The sequence below is a fragment of the Macaca mulatta genome, chromosome 1 (assembly GCF_049350105.2).
Source record: "Macaca mulatta isolate MMU2019108-1 chromosome 1, T2T-MMU8v2.0, whole genome shotgun sequence".
Lineage (NCBI taxonomy): Eukaryota > Metazoa > Chordata > Mammalia > Primates > Cercopithecidae > Macaca > Macaca mulatta.
Genome location: NC_133406.1, coordinates 158,678,001 through 158,699,732, shown reverse-complemented (window position 1 = coordinate 158,699,732; position 21,732 = coordinate 158,678,001). Strand labels below are relative to the sequence as shown.

The window sequence follows — 21,732 nt, the reverse complement described above, 5'->3', positions numbered from 1 at the left end:
CATTCCTTCTTCACATTCTTCCATGGCATTGAAAACTTGCCATTTCAGTCTTCATGGCTCCCTTTGGAAACAACTTAATTGTATGAAATTGTCGTAATGTAGCTTTAAGCCCTTCCGAAGATCATAGGTCAAGCTGAAAATTAAAGGGGACCCATGCTTTATAGTGTCAGTTGTACCTTTTGGAACCTTGGCGGAATATTGATTAAACATTTTACCTATAAGTTTCAGATTGATTTATATATTGTGTAAAATTTATCAAAAGTAACAGTCAACATCTGATGGAATTATGAAGTTGATGGAATTACGAAGGTACCTAGAGGTACCTGTCTGTTTTCCTCTTAATGAAATTAGTCATAAATTAAATTTTTATTGAAAGTTAAAACCAAGATAAAGCTGAAAGTGTATCCTTGAGTTTTTCCGAAATGTTTCTCCACTTGCTTTCTTCCTGAATCAATCAATCCTTCCTTCTTTCCTTCCTTCCTTCCTTCCTTTCTTCTTTCTTTCTTTTTCTTTTCTCTTTTCTTTTCTTTTCTTTTTTCTTTCTCTCTCTCCCTTCCTTCCTTTCCTTCCTTCTGTCTCTCTTTCTTTCTGTCTGTCTGTCTTGTCTTGCCTCCTCCCCTCCCCTCCCCTCCCCTCCTCTCGTCTCCCTTTCATTTCTTCTTCTTCTTCTTTTTTTTTTTTTAGATGGAGTCTTGCTCTGTAGCCCAGGCTAGAGTACAGTGGCGCCATTTCAGCTTACTGCAACCGTTCAAGCGATTCTCCTGCTTCAGCCTCTCTAGTAGCTGTGATTACAGGCACATACCACCATGCCCAGCTAATTTTTGCATTTTTAGTAGAGACAGGTCTCACCACATTGGTCAGGCTGGTCTCAAACTCTTGTCCTTAGGTGATTCGCCCGCCTCAGCCTCCCAACGTGCTGGGATTACTGGTGTGAGCTACTGTACCTGACCTTCTTTTTAAAGTTTTAATTTGCTTGTGCTGCCAGAGGAAAAATGGCTGCGTTGCCTGTGTCTTAAACTCTTACTTCTATAGGCTGCACACTCTTTCTCCCCAAAATCTCTGCTGCAAGTGACCTTGTCAAACAAAAGTGTGGAATAATGGGAGGCAGCCCAGTGATGCTGGGTCATTTTTAAGTAGTTGTTTGCTACCGTCAGAACAAAGGCAAATCAGAGTTGCATTAAAGGGATATGACAGAGTGAACAACTGCCGGCCCGCTTCCCTAATAATGCTTGTCTTATAGTGTTGGGTTGAAAACTGAGTGGCTGGAGTAGTTATTCGTATGGGTTTGGGATGAAAAAATGTATAGGAAAATAAAGATCTATTTCTGTCATTTAACAAAATACAGAATTTCAGAATTTAGGAAGCAAAATTTGATTAAAACGGCTTTCTAATGCTTTTCAGCGACAGAAACATTATGAGTATGTTATATTCCATTAGATTGTTAATAGCATTGTTCATTGTTATGTAGGATTTTTAACTGTGATATGTTTGAATCTATTTATATTGTACCATGTTGTGACCAGATTCTTGATGTACTTGGATAAATTTGGAACAACAGTTAAATCTTACTCTTTAAAATACTAATTAAGTGTAGCACTCTTCTTACATGTCCATAATGGAAAAACACTTGCCTTTTATTTGTAGCTTGATATGTAGTCTGTCCTTTTGTTATTGTTTTTGGAGGGGGCTTAGGGTTTGTGTGTGACTTAGGTGCTGCTGTGAAGTGGAAAGCATCACCTGTATCTGGCATTTGCATTTTTGTAATCATTGCTTTCAAAATGTTCCAGAGAGGTACATTTTCCTCCACCCCGTCTCTCTAATGCACAGTTAATAGTATGTCCTTCACTTGAACTTTTTCCCTTATAAATCAATTATGCATTTGCTATAGTAGTTCAACTTTTTAAAGTGCATAAGGAGAATACTGTATAAAAAGTGCTTGTAAAACAAGTCTACTTCTAAGAGTCTAGACCTTGAGAATTATCATGTTTTGGTTTTTCAATAAATGGTTAAGGTATTGTAAAAAGTTGGACATTTTACCAAAGTTACCATACTTGAGCTAATTTTTAGAATATTTTTTAAAGAGTTATCAGTGCTTTATATTTCATATAAGACTTTATATGAAATAAATACATTAAAAATGTAGAGTTTTTGATGCCTGGTCGAAAGTGGAATTAAGATTGGTTTTATTATATGCTTTGAATGTATTTCTGAAATATTTTTTGAAGAGGATACTTGTAAGTTAAATACCTTTTATCATTTATTTTTATCATAATTTTATATATACTCTGTCATAAAATAATACTTAAGAATCCCAATATTTGTTTTTATGATATATCTTTACATTGTAATCTGTAGTATTTTAATTTGCTATAAACCTCTTAATAATACTAGACAATATGTGACCTTTTACACTCATTCTATGTGCTATAAAATTACTATTTCCTCTGATTCTATTAAATCCTTTCAAACCACTAGAGAACTCCCTGATTTGTACTTAACAGAGCTTTTCATGTATTAATAAGTGGAGTCACCTGGCTATCAATAAGTACTTGTTTAACTAAAGTGACTAAGTTAAAGACTTGTAGAAGTTAGAAAGGGCTTTCTGAAGCTGATAATTCAACACCCTAATTTGTGACTCGAAGGATCAGATGCAGAGTAGTTCAAGACTTGATGTTTTTGTTCAGGGTAAGGTAGTAATTTAGTGACAGAATCCAGGTAACTCAAATCCTCAAACTAGAGAAAAATTATTAAGATTTCTTGACATTTATTGTTATTCCCTACCTTTAGCTTTTACACAGCTAAATCTACTTGTGGAAGTTCAGCTTCAAAAACTTTTAGCCATAGTTTCCAAGCTGTGGACTGTGGCTGAGGTTTATCAACAACCTCGGTTTTCTAATGTAGTGGAATTCAAAGTAGATTAGATTCCTTCCCTGAGCCAGGATTCTCTGAGTGCTCATCTTAACCACTCCTGCCCAACCCCTCATTCTACAATATTGAGCCTTAACTCCTATTCCTGTCTCCCTGGCCATCCTTTTTAATAGTTTGTATTGAAGTGTCCATGAATTAACAACATTTTGTTTTAATAGATATTCTCACGTCAAGGTGGCATAAAGTAGTATATATTTCTCAGGATTGACTTTCCCACTTAAGAATATTTGTCTTCACCTCTGTGCATTAAAATTTATTGCTGCGATTGACATGACTAAGGTGGCATAACATAGTGCTGTGAGCATAATCTAGAGCTGGTCTGAATAAGTCTGAATCACAGTTCTTCTATTCATAACCTTGGGCCACTTAACCTCTCTTGCTTTGTTTTATATATCTTTAAAATGAGGATTAAAATATTACTATTAGGAGGATTAAAGGAATTATAATATTATTCATAAAGTACTGAGAATCTTGCCTGATACGTATAGTAAGATGCTACATCAGTGTTAGGTCATGGAAGGAGCCAGTAAATTGTTTCAGTATTTTAATGTGTGTGTACTTGGGGTTCTGGAGATACTCAAAGAACAACACACATTCCTAGTTTGACCTGAATGAACCAGGAATATTTAATTATGTAGCGTGTATCACATTTATTTTTAGAGCCACATTTTACTGAAATTAAACCTAGGAACAATACATGCAAAACATGGCTTTTTTGTTTGTTTGTTTGTTTTTGGTGGTTGTTTGCTTTAAAAACCTTGCTTTGTTAAAAAATAAAAATAAAAGTTCTTGGTATTTTGGGGAAGGCAAGTTAGAGATAGACTTTAAAAGAAACCTAGCTACTGCCATTTATAGGTAGTTATATGGATACCTTACCTTTAGAAGTTATTGAGTGTGACTTATCTGCTTAATAGCAATTAAATCCGTTTAAAATGTTTACCCGGTGTTAATCATAAGTCAGGGTTGACATAGCCAGTTTAATCTTATTTGAAAGAAAAATCTCAGTAAATTCATGTTTACAGATTTTTAAAAAACTGGCTACGAATGTTTATTATAAAAATCCATAATTTTCCATTTGTTTGCTATACTAGAATACTATGCAGTTGTAATGAATAAGCATTTATAGTTTCTGCTCCTAAAAATTGGACTACAGTTTTGTAAGTTTACTCTCATCTGGTAAGCTTTCCAGAGATTCAGGGAAGCCATAGCTTTCCAAGTATGCAAATCTTTCATGTTCAAAGCACTTCCCTCAGGCACAAGAAGAGTATTTCAGTGACATGCTTTGCTCTTTTCCCTTAACGTATCTAACATGAAGGAGTTTCTCATTAGGTACACAGCTTATGTACTTACTGTAGGATCCACATTTATACATACAGAGAAATTACCCATAATTAAGATCAGATATCTATTTATTAATTAATTTGACATTCCTGTAATAATTTATTGGTAAATAAATATCTCTTAACTCATTGAATGTGGATGGCATATATTTTTGGAAAATGTTTCAAAATACATGAAAAAAATAGCAACCTGAGAAATTTAAGTTACTGTGTTTACATTTTTGAAATCACATGTTTGAAAGGTGTTTATGATGGGGACAGCCTATCTATGTTTAAATAGATGTTGAAGAAATTATATGAGAAGAATTGATAGAAAGTTTTATTTTTAATTGTTTGCTTTGTAATATATTTCTTGGGTGAGTGTAAAAAGTAGATTTCAGAAGATTTATTTATACTATCAATGCATGTTTTAAAATGCTGTTGTTTGAGTTGTAAATAAATAATGAAAAAGGCATTTTACATGGCATTGAATCAGTCTGTTTCAGTTGTTCACCCTGGATTTCTTTCATTTAGTCATCTTCTTCTTACTGCAAAGGAGGACATTTGTTCATTACTTTGCCTAAATAATACTAACATACTAGTAGATGGTCACTTTCCAACTGGTTTGTCTTCAGAAAAGAAATTAAAATATTATAGTGCCAGAGAGAGATATTATAATGCGTCCCTGTCAAATTAACAGGTCATTCTTTTCAACTGTTTTATAACTGCAAAATGGCTCAATGTCACATAAAAGGCTAAAAGCTAGAGTAAATGGTATCATGGGAAATATGAAATAAACACAGTGTAATGATTTATAGTCTTTTCTTGAACACACCAGGAATATTTCTTTTCTAAAAAGACACAAATTATATGCTACGGTAGTATTTTGGTTGTACTGGATTCTAGTTTAATTAGTTCATATCAAAAGATGGCATTTGTTTTAAAACATGTGTATACATTCTGAAAGAAGACACTTCCCCCAAAACATTTAAAAATACCTTGAATATATTTTTAAACGAATATGTTAGCCTAGCAAACAATGAAATGAAAACCAAATATGAACATAATGTATCTTCTTCCTGCCCTTTAATGAATGATCTGTAACTCTGATAAAAAGATTAGTTTAGAGACTATTGAATTATTTTAATTCTAGGACCAGACTGAAAGTAGCATTGTACATTTAGAAATGCAACATATGAGTAGAATTGGATCCCTATGTGATTGGGAAATAAGCTGGAGAAACTGAAGTATGCTTAAAACACAGAGTAATTAGCAAGCAAGCTCAGGAAAAAAAAAATCTAAGAATACTTAGAAGTAGTGTTTGAAGAACTAGAATCATCACAGTTTAAATTATTTGTTTTGAACTTTCTCTGTCACTGAATTGCTGTGTATCTTTGGGCAGTCACTTAGATCATTTCCCCAACTAGAACATTAGTAAGTTGGCTTAGACAGCTCTTAAGTCCTTTTTTTGAAGTGTTATAGCTATTTGGTTGGTGATCAATTAAAAAAAAGTATTTGCCTAAGTGAGCCAAGTAGATTTATAATGAGAAAGAAGGAAGTTATTATAATGAGTATTCTTTATAATATTATTTATTCTTCTGAAAAAATCAAGTGATAATAGAAACCAAAATATAAAATATCAGAATTCGATTTGCATTCCTTCTAATTACTAGCACTGTGAACAAAAACAGGTCGTTTAGGTCATCGTTGTGAGCCCGCTATCAGCGGCCAGCGCGGGCGCGGCCGGAGACCGTGGGGCCTGCAGTGGCCGCCCCCTCAGGAGCCACCATGTTGGTGGCTTCCGGACTGAGCGAGGAAGAGGAGGCTCTGCAGAAGAAATTCAACAAACTCAAGAAAAAGAAAAAGGCACTGCTGACTCTGAAGAAGCAAAGTAGCAGCAGCACAACCAGCCAAGGCGGTGTCAAACGCTCACTATCAGAGCAGCCTGTCGTGGACACAGCCACAGCAACAGAGCAGGCAAAGCAGCTGGTGAAGTCGGGAGCCATCAGTGCCATCAAGGCTGAGACCAAGAACTCAGGCTTCAAGCGTTCTCAAACCCTTGAGGGGAAGTTAAAGGACCCCGAGAAGGGACCAGTCCCCACTTTCCAGCCGTTCCAGAGGAGCGTATCTGCTGAACCTGCGAGAGTCATCCAGACGTCCCTAGAGGAAATCTCTGTATGAAAGCTTTGTGTCTTCTAGTGATCGACTTCGAGAACTAGGGCCAGATGGAGAAGAGGCAGAGGGCCCAGGGGCTGGTGATGGTCCCCTCGAAGCTTTGACTGGGGCTCTGAAGAACGCAGTGGTGGCCACTCCTCAGCCTCCCCTCCCCGAAGCCGCAACCATGAGAGGAACCGGGACAGAGACCGAGATCGGGAGCAGGATCGAGACCGGGATCGAGGTAGAGACCGAGGGCAGGACAGGGATCGAGATCGAGACCGGCAACGGGACAGGGATTGGGATCGGGATCGGGATCCGGATCGAGACCGAGACCGGGAACCGGACAGGGATTGGGATCCGGAGCGGCATTGAGACCGAGACCGAGAGGGTCCTTTCCGCAGGTCGGACTCATTCCTTGAACGGCGAGCCCCTAGGAAAGGGAATACTCTCTATGTATATGGAGAAGACTTGATGCCTGCCCTTCTCTGTGGGGCCTTCTCTCCTTTTGGAAACATCATTGACCTCTCCATGGACTCACCCAGAAACTGTGCCTTCGTCACCTATGAAAAGATGGAGTCAGCAGATCAGGCGGTTGCTGAGCTCAACGGGACCCAGGTGGAGTCTGTACAGCTCAAAGTCAACATAGCCGGGAAACAGCCCATGCTGGATGCCTCTACTGGCAAGTCTGTCTGGGGCTCCCTTGCTGTCCAGAACAGCCCTAAGGGTTGCCACCGGGACAAGAGGACCCAGATTGTCTAGAGTGATGACGTCTACAAGGAAAACCTTGTGGATGGCTTCTAGGGAACAGAGCTGGATTCCTTGTGTCTCATATGCCCCAATGCTGGTCTCAGTAAAACACTGATGTGGAAGCTTAAAAACAAAAACAAAAACAAAAAAAAAGGTCGTTTAAATGTGTTGTATGGGCTTGGCGCGGTGGCTCACACCTGTAATCCTAGCACTTTGGGAGGCCAAGGTGGGCCAATAACTTGAGGCCAGGAGTCCTGAGGGCAAGGAGTTTGAGACCAGCCTGGCCAATGTGGTGAAACCGTGTCTCTATTAAAATTACAAAAATTAACCGGGCGTGGTGGCACTCACCTGTAATCCCTGCTACTCAGGTGGCTGAGGCACAAGAATCACTTGAATCCAGGAGGCAGAGGTTGCAGTGAGCCAAGATCTTGTCACTGCGCTCCAATCTGGGTGACAAAGTGAGACATTTTAAATAAATAAATAAATAAATAAATAAATAGGATTTTGGATCCTCAATAAATAAGTTGTATTTTGGATCCTCATCTGAACAATGGAAATTATAATTCTTCTGGTTATCTCACTGTATCTAAAGCAATGTCCTGCTGTGTTGCCTTTTTCAAAGAGTGATCATTTGAATATTCTTATAGGAGCCCTTACTGGAATGCTTTCTAGCATATTATTTGCCTCAGATACTCCATCTGTTTTTGGAGTTCTCACATAGTTGGACATTTTTTCTCTTCTTAAGGGTGAAATATGTGAGACAACCTTTTCTAATTTGTACAGAGATGAAAAATTAAGTCAGCCTTAAGTTCTTTCTTAACTGAGAGTCTTTCCCTATCTGCCTAGGCATTTGGGTGTCCCCTGCCTCTATCAATATCTTTTTGTCCTTCCCTCTCAAATCCCTACTTTAACCAGCGAAGTGGAATATTTATCTTAAACATTGTGGTGTTATTCCTCATCCCACCCCATTTCTTCCTGTATTTGTTTGAAATGCCAGTATACTCATATTGCATAATATAGGATAAACAGGTTTGTATGCAGAAGTGTGAAATTATATATTGTTATGAATGGTAGGGGAATTGGTAGATCTGGGACTCAAAATTTTTGCTAGAACTTTTTGTATATATATTTTTGGTAAGGCATTAATTCACTGAGTACTTCAAATATTAATCCCATGTTCACGTTTGAATCAAAATGCTTTTATTTTCAAGTTGTTACAAATAGTACTGAAAAAAGAAAGAAACCTGCCCTTATGTTCTTGCTCATGGTTATCCTCTCTGTTATTTCTGCTCATCCTGCCAGGGTAAGCTGAGATCTGCCTTCCTTCATAATATATTTTACAACTCCAGTTCTCATTAGTCTTGCTTTACTCTCAGTTCCTACACCACTTACAGTCTGCACCACATAATTGAATATTTACTTATATATCTTTCCTTGTATGGATTGGTGATGTTTCCATCTGTTTCTTTGCTTCCCCCGTAGACCTCAGAGTATACAAGGTGAAGACAATATTTTGTTTAGTCTTTCCCCAAATCTTCTAAGAATGTTAGAACACCTAAGTGGTGCTCAGTGAATACTGGATTAATTTGTTTTTTCCTTTTCTCCATTTCCTTTCACTGAGTGTGAAACTTGCTAGAAATCACATGCCATCCCTCCTTTTTTCCTGAGTGTATCTTTTTTTTTTTTTTGAGATGGAGTCTCGCTCTGTCGCCCAGGCTGGAGTACAGTGGCGCGATCTCCACTCACTGCAAGCTCTGCCTCCCGGGTTCACGCCATTCTCCTGCCTCAGCCTCCCATGTAGCTGGGACTACAGGCACCCACCACCGCGCCTGGCTAATTTTTGTATTTTTAGTAGAGACGGGGTTTCACCGTGTTAGCCAGGGTGGTCTCTATCTTCTGACCTTGTGATCTGCCCGTCTTGGCCTCCCAAAGTGCTGGGATTACAGACGTGAGCCACCGCGCCCGGCCCCTGAGTCTCTCTTTTTAATGGGCCTCTCTTCTTTCCTGGTATGCCAAGATAGATGTACTACAAAAGTCTATAGATTATATAGAATTTGTACAATTTGTTTCTTGATATTAAGTATCTGAGGAAAAATGTGGACATAGAGAAATGATGATTCATAATATGTTCCAATTAGAAATGTAAAAGTTGGTTAAACATTAAAAAATCAGCTTGGTGCTACGGATGTGGTTTTTTTTCCCTTAATCGTTAGAAGTTTGCAGAATTTACTGTTTTCTACTGTAACTAAGAGATAGTGCTTTCTAGCAGACCTATTGTATAATTTAGTTTATGCCAAATATACTACTAATAATTTAAATGTCCCACATAGTTAGGATCTTTTGGTATTCAGCAGAGTAAAAATTAATTTTATCTTAGAAACTAGAGTAAAAAACCTTTTTTTAAGCAGTAAAAAATCTGCTTTCTGCAATTGTGTCCAGATAACCGGAGCTGTTTAGATGGATAATGACACAGTAAATGTGAAAGCAGTTTGAAGAACATACACATTAACATTATGGTTAGAAGAGTGAGGGATGGAATGCCTTTTGTATCCATGACATGTTTCAAACTGAAAAATATGCAGTCAGTTTTTGTAGTTCATAAGATGTTCCACAATCCCCTCTCAACCAGTTCTGGTAGATAATTAAGACCTAACACATTCATTGTATGTAATGAATCATTTCTCTAATGCTTCTAGAATTCAGCAGAATTGGGAAATAGCCCTCAAATAATTGTATGTGGGGCTTTATTTTCTTGTGGAACCCTAGTTGAAAAAGGCTGTACAATCTCTTTTAACCTATATTTGAACAAAATCTTATTTTGCCATGTATATGTTTGAAGACCTTAGCCTTTCCAGATTACTTTTACTTGACCCAATTACTTAGTGGTTAAGAATGTATTGACTATACAATACAGTCCAAATCTGGTTGGCCCTATTTGTTTTCTAAAGTTTTAAATGTAGCTATGTTTTATTGACAGCATTTTTCCTACTTAATTATGTCTTTTGTTGACAGCTCAAACTGTCTCTATTTACTCTTATTTAGAATGCAGCTGGCAACAGCAGTTGGTTTGTGAAACCCAGGCATATAATTAACTTCCCCAGTTAAGGTATGGTTTGTTTCATTGGGAGAGAAAGGATTTTGGGGGTATGTTTCTTTAGTCTGAGAAGTGATGCAGTTTATTTTCAGTATAGTGTATTTTATATGACAGAACATAAGCAGAGAATTTTTTAAAAATTACAACATTCTAACATTACTTGAGCACTAAAGTGCTACAAAAAACACTTTGTTATTATTTGAACCATGAAAATCAGATATTAACATTCAGTGTAAATGGCAAATTAACACAGGCCAGTAGGAACATTTGTGATCATGTTCTTCTCACATCTACTTGCATGGATAATGAAGCTTTGACTATTGCTTTGATGTAGATTCTTGAAGAAAATCCTCCTCCTATTTCCAAGACACTTTGTAGTTACTAATTCTAAAAGAGAATGTAAGTGAATCCATTTATTTAAAATAAAATAAAAATGGGGGAAAGATATTTAAGCAATAAATTTCATACCATGAGATTTTTTATGCCCTGGTTACTTTATAAGCCAGTAAACTACCCTGGGTTCTCTCCTGATACTGCACAGAACTTTTGTTTTTCATCCTCATCTTCCTAGTATTAGTTCAACTATATTGTTTTTCTGTTTCTAACACTCTTGTCTGATTTTTATAATTATTACTGTCTTCCTTTATCAGTGTTAAAAGTTAAGATACATGGTATTTTTGAGATCAGAATTGTAGCCATAATATTGATGTGCTGCAAATATTAAGAGGAAAAGTCCTTAGTTGCCAGTTTTTTGTACACGCAAGTGTTGTGGATTCTTAAGAATAAATGTTTCTTTGTTTTCATATGAAACTGGCTTTTTTTTTTTTTTTTTTGAGATACATGTCTTACTTTGTCACCCAGGCTAGAGTGCAGTGGTTTGGTTCCCTTCAGCCTTGATCTCCTGGGCTCAAGTGATCCTCCCGCCTCAACCCCCAGAATAGCCGGGACTATAGGCACGTGCGACAACTCCCAAGTAATTTTTGTACTTTTTGTAGAGATGGGGTTTTGCCACATTACCCAGGCAGGTCTTGAACTCCTGAGCTCAAGCTTTGTAATCCCAAAGTACTGGAATTACAGGCACGAGCCACCACGCCCATGGCAAACTGCCTTCCTTTTTGCCCAGCCCATAAGAATGACCTATGCTAATAAATGATTTTTAAAGAATCTTGCTACTTCTTTCTGCCTGGGATTATGTGTTGACTGAATATAGTTTCCTAAAAGATACTGTTGATTTTTTTAAACTAAACTTCTACCAGACTTTCTGCTCTCTTGTTCCAAAATTGGTATTTTATTTTTAAATTGAAAATCGGAAAATTGCTAATGATGTTGAAAGCAAAAATGGTATTGAATTCTTTCTGACTAAACGTATATTGAACAAAGCAAAACACTATATATCTGCTCTTTCATGTAACATTCGGAAACTCTTATGACATAATCAGGGCCATTTTCTGTATAGATGGAGAGATAGGCTTATAAATATGCTAGGTAAGTGACCAGCTCTAGAGGAACCTGATATGAATGTGACCCCATACTGAGTTTAAGTAAATAAAACAAATAATGAGTATATAGAATCATGGCCCCTCCTGCTGATGAAGAAGATAATTTTGATTTTTGATATAGACTGATAGAATGAAAACTATATTGGTAATATTGCGTATATTATATAGTAGTTGAGGTGAGTAGAGATAAATTTTTAATTGAGTGATTTGTAAAAGAGTGTTCCAAAATAACATATAACAAAATTAACTAAAGGAGTACTTTTGAAAACAAATAGAATTATGTTGGAAAACAAGTGTCTTTAATGGATTAGTTAAGGAAGTAAAAATAATTAATATAAAGCAATGGAAACAGCGTATGGAGTTAGAGACATAAAATTGCCAGTTTATTTATTGATTTTATTTTATAATAGTTATTATTTGGAAAATGACCAATATGAATAAATAGAAGTAGGGAGGGGAAAATGAAGGAAAACTGTTTTTAGCTGGTAACATCTATTTGGCAATGTCTTTACTGTTATGCTTGTAATATTTGATTTATAAATGTTAGCTGTAACATATTAGTGTAAATATTTGTGTTTATTTTATATATGACTCTTCTAACCTGATGTCCCATTTCTATTTTCAGAGGAATTAAAAAAAAATGTTTAAACATTTAATTCAGAGGAATTAAAAAAATGTTTAGACATTAGTGATTACTGGTTCAAAAACAAGTCTTCTGATGATAAATTAATAAATTAGAAACTTCCCATAAACACTGCTGCTAAGGCCTGCCAAAGCACCTTGGTTCCATTTCTTATCTAGGGCTTGACAAGAATATACTGTTCTTACTTAGTTAATTACTGCTCACAGATAGAAAAGGAAAGGCCTTGAATTCAGCATTTGTGTCATCACACGGCCCTGTTCAGTCAAGCTCAATGCATGTTACATGACTGCCTGAGAGGAACAGAAAAGCTAGTTTCTCAGTCTCTAACCAGAATGCATGATAAGGCTTGGTGTCAAAAAGGGCAAGATGGGGATCACAGCAATTATGGCAGAGGCAAAGTAGTTACCTTGACAACCAGATTGAGGATTCATTGCGATTTATTATTTACTACTTGAAAACCTCATTCTGTGATTTAGTTAAGGGTTGAGATTTCCATGAAGTCTGTCTTTTCCAAATTTGAGCACCCTGTTACTGTTGTTTATGTGTACGCTGAAATAATCTCAAACTGATTTTACTCCAAAATCGTGACGAATTAGGCTTAACATACAGTTTTTTGATACTTTAGACAGGTCACTTAGATAACAGTTGACTGAAATTAACTGGATCTTATATTGGGTGACGGTAATCAATATTCACTAGTAACTTAGTAACAGTGACCCCCTGGGTATCTTCAAAGCAGCATGGTTGTAACAAGTGAATTTTATCTTTTTTGTTGAAAGCAGCTTTAAATAATTTATACCTGATTTGTATTTCACTGTATCATTTTAGATATACACATGTTATTTCTTTGCAGTTACTTAATGGTACACTTTTTTTGGGAGGGGAGACCGAGTCTTGCTCTCATCACCTGGGATTATGTGTTGACTGAATATAGGCTGGAGTGCAGTGGTACGATCTCAGCTCACTGAAATCTCTGCTGCCCAGGTTCAAGCGATTCCCCTGCCTCAGCCTCCCAAGTACCTGGGACTACAGGCACGCACCACCATGCCCGGCTAATTTTTTGTATTTTAGTAGAGACAGGGTTTCAACACGTTGGCCAGGATAGTCTCGATCTCCTGACCTCATGATCGCCCGTCTTGGCCTCTCAAAGTGCTGGGATTACAGGTCTGAGCCATAGTGCCCGGCTGGTATACCTTTTATATTGTCCAAATTACAGTTTTAAAAATGTGATTGTAATCAGATAATTCTTTGCCAGAAAGCAAAAGTTCACCTTCTTAGAGTGAGTTAACTATTAGGTAATTTTGTATTTTATGTTTTTTTCTTCCCAAATATTCCTGAAATGCTTTTTACCTTTGCAGATGTAACTCTAAGTTGACTACTTATTCAGCATTAATAAATAATAAAATATGATAGGCTTTTCAGCCTATGGTTTTTATTTAAACAAAACCTTTCAAATAAAAATAGTTTTAAATGTTTATTGGATTTCTATTTAAAATAGAGTGTTTTCATGTACTCTTTTAAATTAAAATAGTGTCTGCTTAGTTCGTTTACATTCTTTCCGTCAGAATATCTGCCTGAGGATTCTATATATAATTAATGTAAGAAAAACAAGAGGGTAATCCCTTGGTAGAAAACTGGTAATGGATTAGAAGACCATAGCTCTGAAATTCCAGGAATGTGACACATTTTCTCTGAAAGATGCACTTAGGCCTGATGTCTAGAGATATTAAAAGGTGCCCCCTAGTGTAATTAGGTAAAGATAGACATTCCTAATATATTTTGTTGTATGTTTAATATGGAATATTGTAAGTAAATTCATAACTGATACTAAATATGATTTGAGAAGAATTACTACTTTGGTGAGAAGAGAGCTCTGAGTGTCACTTGAAGCTTCAAATTTCTTACTGAACTAATTGATATAATATACAAAATATGTATTGAGAATGTGCAGAACAGCCACGCAGGTAGTTTGATCAGTGTCTTTCAATATAGTGCCTAACATGAACTAGTTTAAGAAACTTGAGGAATCCACATAACTATCCTTGGTTCCAGTTTTTTAATTCAAAAGTTTAGACTAAATCAGTGCTTTTCAAATTGTGATTTACAACCCATTATCAGTTTCTAAGCACAATATTTAGTGGGTTACGGTCATCATTTATGAAAGAGAATAGCAAATATCAGAATATAGTTTATATAATGAGGATTATTTCATGAAATTTGCATTAATTATATGTTCATATCTTAAGGGTACAGTGTTTTGATGTAACATGTCACACTTAAGGAATGTAGTAAAAATATATAAAAGGAAACACTGGGCTGCGTGATCCTAAAAATCTCTCCCAGTTCCAACATTCCCAAGTGAAATTTTAAACATGTAGCTCTTCCTTAAGTAGCATTATATCATTATGTTGTTTAAATAGAATTTGACACATGCAGATGCATTTTGGGAGAAAAAGAGGAGAAAGGTGTAAGACTTGATATTCTGAGAGACTAATACCTATATAAATTGTAATTATTCCTAATTACTATGTGTGATAATTCAGACCTGCACAAAATTGCTGAGAGCACATCAAACAGATGATTAGTTCTCATTGTCAGGCCCAGAAAATGCCTCATGACTAATATTAGAGTACATCCTTTAAAGATGAGTATGATTTCATTCATTTGGGATAGAGAATTCAGGGAAGGAGTCTAGATACTTTGGATGTGGCTAGACAGTCAAGAGGCCTTGACCTGTGCCATACGTAGGCATTTGGAATTTATCTTAAAAGACCAGGGAAAGCTGTCAAACCCATTCAACCTGCTAGGATTAGCTCCCCTTTTAGAAGGATGAAGGTAGTAACGTGATTGTTGAACTCAAGTAGAGAAAAATTCAAGGTATGGAGATAATAAGTTACAAGAATTTCAGAAGGTCAGCTATAAACATAGAAACTCCTCTTTTGATAAACAGTAAAATACACTAGCTAGCTTAACAATACTCGTACAACATACGAATTGAGTTTCACTTTAGTATTTTGGAAATACTGGAACAGCTTTCAATACCTTTGCAAAATACCCAAGTAAATGTATGAAATGTTGAAGGACTTACATGAGTCTGGCATATAGGAATACCTTGTTTTATTGAGCTTTGTAGATACTGCATTTTATTTTATTTTAATGTTATGTTATGTTATGTTATGTTAGATGGAGTCTTGTTCTATCGCCCAGGCTGGAGTGCAGTGGCGCAATCTCGCTCACTGCCCGCTCCACCTCCTGGGTTCATGCCATTCTCCCGCCTCAGCCTCTCGAGTAGCTGGGACTACAGGTGCCCGCCACCACGCCCGGCTGATTTTGTTTTTGTATTTTTAGTAGAGATGGGATTTTGCCTTGTTAGCCAGGATGGTCTCGATCTCCTAATTTTGTGTTCCACCCCCCTCAGCCTCCCAAAGTGTTGGTATTACAAGTGTGAGCCACCGCCCCGGCCTGTATTTTTTATAAATTAAAGGGTTGTGGAAACCCTGTTTCCCACAAGTCTATCAGCACCATTTTTCCAACAGTATGTGCTCACTTCATGTGTCTGTGTCACATTTTGTTAATTCTCACAATATTTCAAGTTTTTTTATTATATCTGTTATGGTGATCTGTAATCAGTGATCTTTGATATTTTTATAACTGTTTGATTTGTGTTATTGTAATTGGAGTGCCATGAATCATGCCCACTCCAGACGATGAACTTAAGGAATGTTATGTTTTCTGACTGCTCCACCAACTGACCCTTCTCCGTCTTTCCCCCTCTCATCAGGCCTCCCTATTCCCTGAGACACAAAAATTTTGAAATTAACCAATTAATAATCCTACAACGGCCTCTATATGTTCAAGTGAAATGAAAAGTTGCACATTTCTTCATATTAAATCAAAAGATAGAAATGATTAAGCTTAATGTGGAAGGCATATCAAAAGTTTAGATAGACCAAAATCTCGGCCTCTTGTGCCAGTTAGCCAAGTCGTGAATGCAAAAAAAAAAAAGTTCTTGAAGTAAATTGAAAGTGCTACTTTAGTGAACACATAGATGATAAGAAAGTGAAACAGCTTTTGTTGCTCATATGGAGAAAGTTTTAGTGGTCTGGAAAGAAGATCAAACCAGTCTCAACATTCCCTTAAGCCAAAGCATAATCCAGAGCAAGGCCCCAACTCTCTTCAATTCTATGAAGGCTAAGAGGTGAGGAAGATGTGGAGGAAAGTTTACAGTTACCAGAGGAAAGAAGCTATTGTTCCCCTAACACAGAAGTGGGAGGTAAAGCAGCAAGTGCTGATATAGAAGCTGCAGCAAGTTATGCAGAAGATCTAGCTAAGATCATTGATGGAGGTGGCAGCACTAAACAACAGATTTTAAATATAAAGCAGCCTTCTGTTGGAAGAAGATGCCCTCTAGGACTCTTCATAGCTGGAGAGAAGTCATTGTCTGGCTTCAGAGTTTCAAAGGACAGACTGTCTTGTTACGGGCTAATGGAGCTGGTGACTTCTAAGTTGAAGGTAATATTCATTTACCATTTCAAAAATCCTTGGGCTATTAGAAATTATGTTAAGTCTGAGGAATAGAGATGTGCCCGCCCTTCTCTCTGCCTTTTTATCAAGACTCAGTGTATAAGGATTGCATGTGTGGGTCATCTCAGTCTCCTCTGCTTCAATGCTCCTCATCTCTGGCAATAAGTTACTTCTCTTTGAAAAATTTCACATTTGTTAGTGTGAATTTTGGGATCTTATGCACATAATTTATACAAGCATAAAACTTGTTGTCGTGTCTTTGAATCGAGTCTTTTGATAGTTTCCTGATACAGTTTATGCTGTGTCTTCTGTTAGGGGAGACTTTAAAAGGAGGGAGCTCTTGATCCCGATAAAGGAGAGGCAGAGCAGATAGAAGAGCATTCCAAGTGGGGAGAATACTGTGAAGAACACTACAAAGACAGGAACTCACGAGATTTTATATAGTGAATATTTAATACTCCATAGTGTAAACAGATTAACTTTGTTATTTAAATAAATTATGTGGAAAAAGTTAATTTTGGAATTTTCTACTATAGCACCTTGGTGCCACAGGTACCATTTGTTTCTTTTATAGAAAGTTTATTTTCAGAAAAATAGTTCATCCATCTACCTTTCAGCATGTCAAGGTTAACTCAACAGCCAAGTGTCAGCCATGGGAGATACTGGGAAGAAACTTGGACTAAGTTGGGGGTGGGGGAGAATTTGGAACGAACAGCAAAAAGGTAATTATGAATTGGGAAAGGTGGGGATTAGGAAAAATGTATGCAATATATAGGAATATTTTGCTTGAGCAAAATATCTCTTATTGAATGAATGTGTTATGGCACACATCACCCAGGGGAAGTGTATCTTAGCTGTGTGCAGAAATACATGCAGTCTTTGAAAAAACTGGCCCATCTCCATGTTCACCTACGTCTACAGTCTGGTAGCTCTGAACCAGTAAGATTATAGAAATCTTGATATCTTCTCTTTGGTTCTCAGGGTGAGAAATTGTATATTTTTAGATTGTTCCCACAAAGCAGACAGAATTTCTGTTATTCTCCTGGGCCGAGTGCCTTTTTGTTCGTCTACTCACCTTAACCCAAGTCCTGTTTCTTGGTACTTCAGGGTTGGCAGCCATCTTCAGTAGCTCTTATTACTGTGCCTGGTTGGTTTAGATGAACTGGTCAGTGTTACTCCTAAAAGGGTTTCCGTTTCTTGTTTTTGTTTTTGTTTCTTTTTCCCCCATGCATGTATATGGAAGTATAATTTTTATTCTTTTTCATACTTTTCTGGGAACCCATTCCTAAATCACTAAATATTATTATAGTATTATTGGTAATACTTGTTTTTACTGTATTTATCATATTATTTAATATTGGTTTTTATTTTATTATATATTTTATGATGTTTTGCCTCATATTCCATTTTGTCAATATATTTTTAAACTACTTCTTTACTTTGGACCTTTACTTTGTCTCAACATTTTTATTAATAAATTTTATCCAAATCTTTATCAAGTTTTTGGCTATTGTTGGAATATGTTGTTCTTGCGAATGGGATTTGGTAAGGCTCTTCTCAGAAAGACTGTACCACCTCATAATTTCAGAAATATGATGCTGTCTGTTTTACAACAGCCATACAAACAAATCCTTGGTAATTTGATAGGTGAAAATGTCACCATATTTTAAATTTTTGATGCCTCTTTGTCCTTACCAATTAAATCGAGCATTACATGTTTATTTCCTACTTATATTTATTTCATTTTCATTTCCATTTCTTACCTACTTTGAAATTGATACTCTTGATTTGTAAGCACTTATATGTGGAGTATTTAACCTTGAGTTACTCGTTTAGACAGTTGGATTTGTTTTTGATCTCCTACACGGCTTTTCAATATAAAATGCTTCAGTTTGAGGTAGATTGATTTATTTGTCTTTTGGTGGTTTTTATTTCCTGAATCCAAATCTGTTGCTATTTTGAGATCAGATTTACCCATATTTTCTTGTTAGTAGTATTGTTATTCCAACAATGAAATTATTAATCCATTTATGTTTCGAGGTCTTTTGTAACCAGAACTTAGTCCTTTGCAGAACATAGTAAGTGTAGCTAATAAGTGTGTGTGTGTGTGTGTGTGTGTGTGTGTGTGTGTGTGTGTGTGTGGTTTTATTTCAGAGTTGCTTTATTTTAATTGATGATGAATTTCAGTTTCTATTAGAGTAGTGCTTTTAGGTTAAGATACATTTTTGTATCCTTCGATCTTTGTACCAACACTGTGAATTAATTTAATATCATGCCTACTTTTCAAATGAAGAGATTGGGGACTGATATTTGAAGTGATTTATCCAATGTCACAGAGCTCTTTAAGGGATAGAACAAGGATTCCAAGCCAAGTCAGTTAACTCCTTGTCCAGAATTATTTTTTGCTATAAAATAATTACCCATTTTAGAATTAAACATTTCAGATTTAAGTAGTGTGATTTCAATAACATCTGTACAGATTAAATTAATGTCTTAGGGGGAAGTAATACTTAAAGGGAGCATTTAAAAAATGTAGTTATTGACCTAATTATATCCCCACCCACCATACTCCCTGTAGGATTTTCATAAGCAGAGAATTATATTCTAAGATTGTGTTCTTATTTCATTAGCACTGTGATAAGCCACAAGAATCGTGTGTTACTATGTTTAGTCTGTTTTTACTCAATATCAAAACATTCATTGACAAGAGGAGACTGTAGTCTATTCACTGATTTTGTCCAAACCAATTGGTATAGTGGTCAGCAGTTGTCTTCAATAAATGGCTAGATGGTAATTTTTTTAGACTTTGTAAGCCAAATTTGAGGGTGTTGTATAGATGTATATATAATGAGAGAAATGAATATCCAACACATTTATTGACAATATTCAGATCTTGTTACCTGACATTGACATTTTAATTTCATACATTTTTATATGTCATGAAAGATTGTTCCTTTGATTTTGTTTAAGCATTAAAAAATGTAAATGGACCATGGAAAAACTAGTAGTCCAGCCCTTGTTTAGAACGGACTGTTAATGGTTATCTGGTAGACCAGATTTGAATATCATTTGTGAAACATTTGAGTATTTACTCTATAATAATATTAAATATAAATTAACATCACGGCTTTCTGAGGAAACTGAAGTTCATTTGTAAAGAAACTTGTTAAAGTTTTGCCAGGTCGGTAAATGGCAGAACTAGAATTCAAAACCTTATCTATTTTTAGTGCCTGGGTTCTTTCATGTGTTCATTGTTATATCTTCTGTGCCAGGCATGGAGATAGGCACAGTGCATACTGGCATGAATTAGATGAGTTCCTGCTTCTACATAGTTCTTAGTTAGGATGCTGCACAGATTTGGGAAATGTAATTTTCTAAAACCTGCCTGTCATTATAAATCAGATTCACCTACACTTACTCTCATTTTCTGATAAGAAGTATTGGCTTGTTTTTGTGACTCTTATCAATCCTTTCTTCTATTTTTCTTTTTTTCTTGAATAGTACAGGAACTTTTTAATCTGGTGACATTCAGCTTCTTAAGGATGAAATTAAAAGTATTTGAGGTTGTAAGGGGAAGTAAACATTTAAAGTACCAAGGAAGGGGAATTAGAGTAGTGCACCAGGGCATAGCAACAGTGGCTCTCAAGCAGGGTTCCTATGAACCTCTTTTCCTGCGTTCCTTGTAATTTGTCAGAATCTGTGTATCCAGAAGTTGGAACTGCTCTGTTTCCTCTGCACTGTTGGTACCTGTGGGGAACAAGTATGAAAGACTACAATGGGCTGTAGTGTGTAGGGGCAGGGCTTGTACCATTGGATCTGCTGCCGTGCTGTTCCTTAGTTCTCTTGATGTTCAGCTTGCAGTTAAATACAAGAAAGGATATAATTTTAACTCTGCAGAAAAGTAGTATTACTTTTTTTTTTAAGGTAACATTTTGTAACTTTACAATGTTAAATAAAACTCCCTCCTTGCCCCTTTCCCTAAATGTTGTGTTGAGAAGATTTGAAAATAGTGTGTGTTCTTTCATAAAAACCTCATCATTTCATTAAAAATTGAACAACCCTTAATAGCAAACACAAAAATGATAACACTGAAACCAACCACGAAATCAAAGTCATTACATTGTCATTTAAGGAAAGACTTTATAACCTTCATACCATTTTTGGGAATTGGTTTCTGTCCAACTCATAGTTTCACAGTTAGACTACTTCTATAGATCATCTCTTGGCTTCAGGAAGAGCTTTTACAACTGGATGGACTTTCTGCAGTTTCTAGAAGTGGTGGGGTTGTCTCCAACTTGTATTGTTAGTTTCTTTTGGTTATTCCAGCATTGTCTAATGGAGGAATTAGAATGTGTTAAGGACACAGATATATAATGAATGAAGCAAGAAATAAGTGCTATTTTCTGTTTGATGGTGTTTTTAAAAATTATTTTGAATTTGCAGCTATTGCGTTTTGAGGTAGAGTTCACAGAGTGGGTTCCTTACTGCGTTTTATTTTATTTATTCTTCTATTTTGCAAGTTTTAATTGGACCAACAGCATTAATTGAGAAAAGTAATAACACAATCGTCACAGTATTCACTAGAGTATTTTTGTTTGTTTTGTATATATCGTATTATGCATTTGATTAGTTGTTCCCACAAGCTCTATGTATCTGTTGGAAATTTATCTTTATATCTGCAAGATAAAAATAATCTTCAGTTATTAAAAAGAGTCTTATCTATGTGTAATGACAGTGTATATTTTGGAAATTTCATGTATATAGCATCATTGAGAATCAAATATGAAACATTGTTTAAAGGAAAAAGAGTAGAAATTTAAA

The 21,732-nt window shown here is 36.0% G+C and overlaps 1 protein-coding gene and 1 pseudogene across 41 annotated transcripts in view; both read left to right on the top strand.

Moving 5' to 3' along the window:
* Nucleotides 1-21,732, top strand: part of ADGRL2 (adhesion G protein-coupled receptor L2) — a 293,729-nt gene that overhangs the window by 172,475 nt on the left and 99,522 nt on the right. The gene's annotated exons all lie outside the window — the stretch shown is intronic.
* Nucleotides 5,957-7,293, top strand: LOC144338483 (negative elongation factor E pseudogene; annotated as a pseudogene). Its single transcript, XR_013412698.1, has one exon. The product of XR_013412698.1 is annotated as a negative elongation factor E pseudogene (transcript).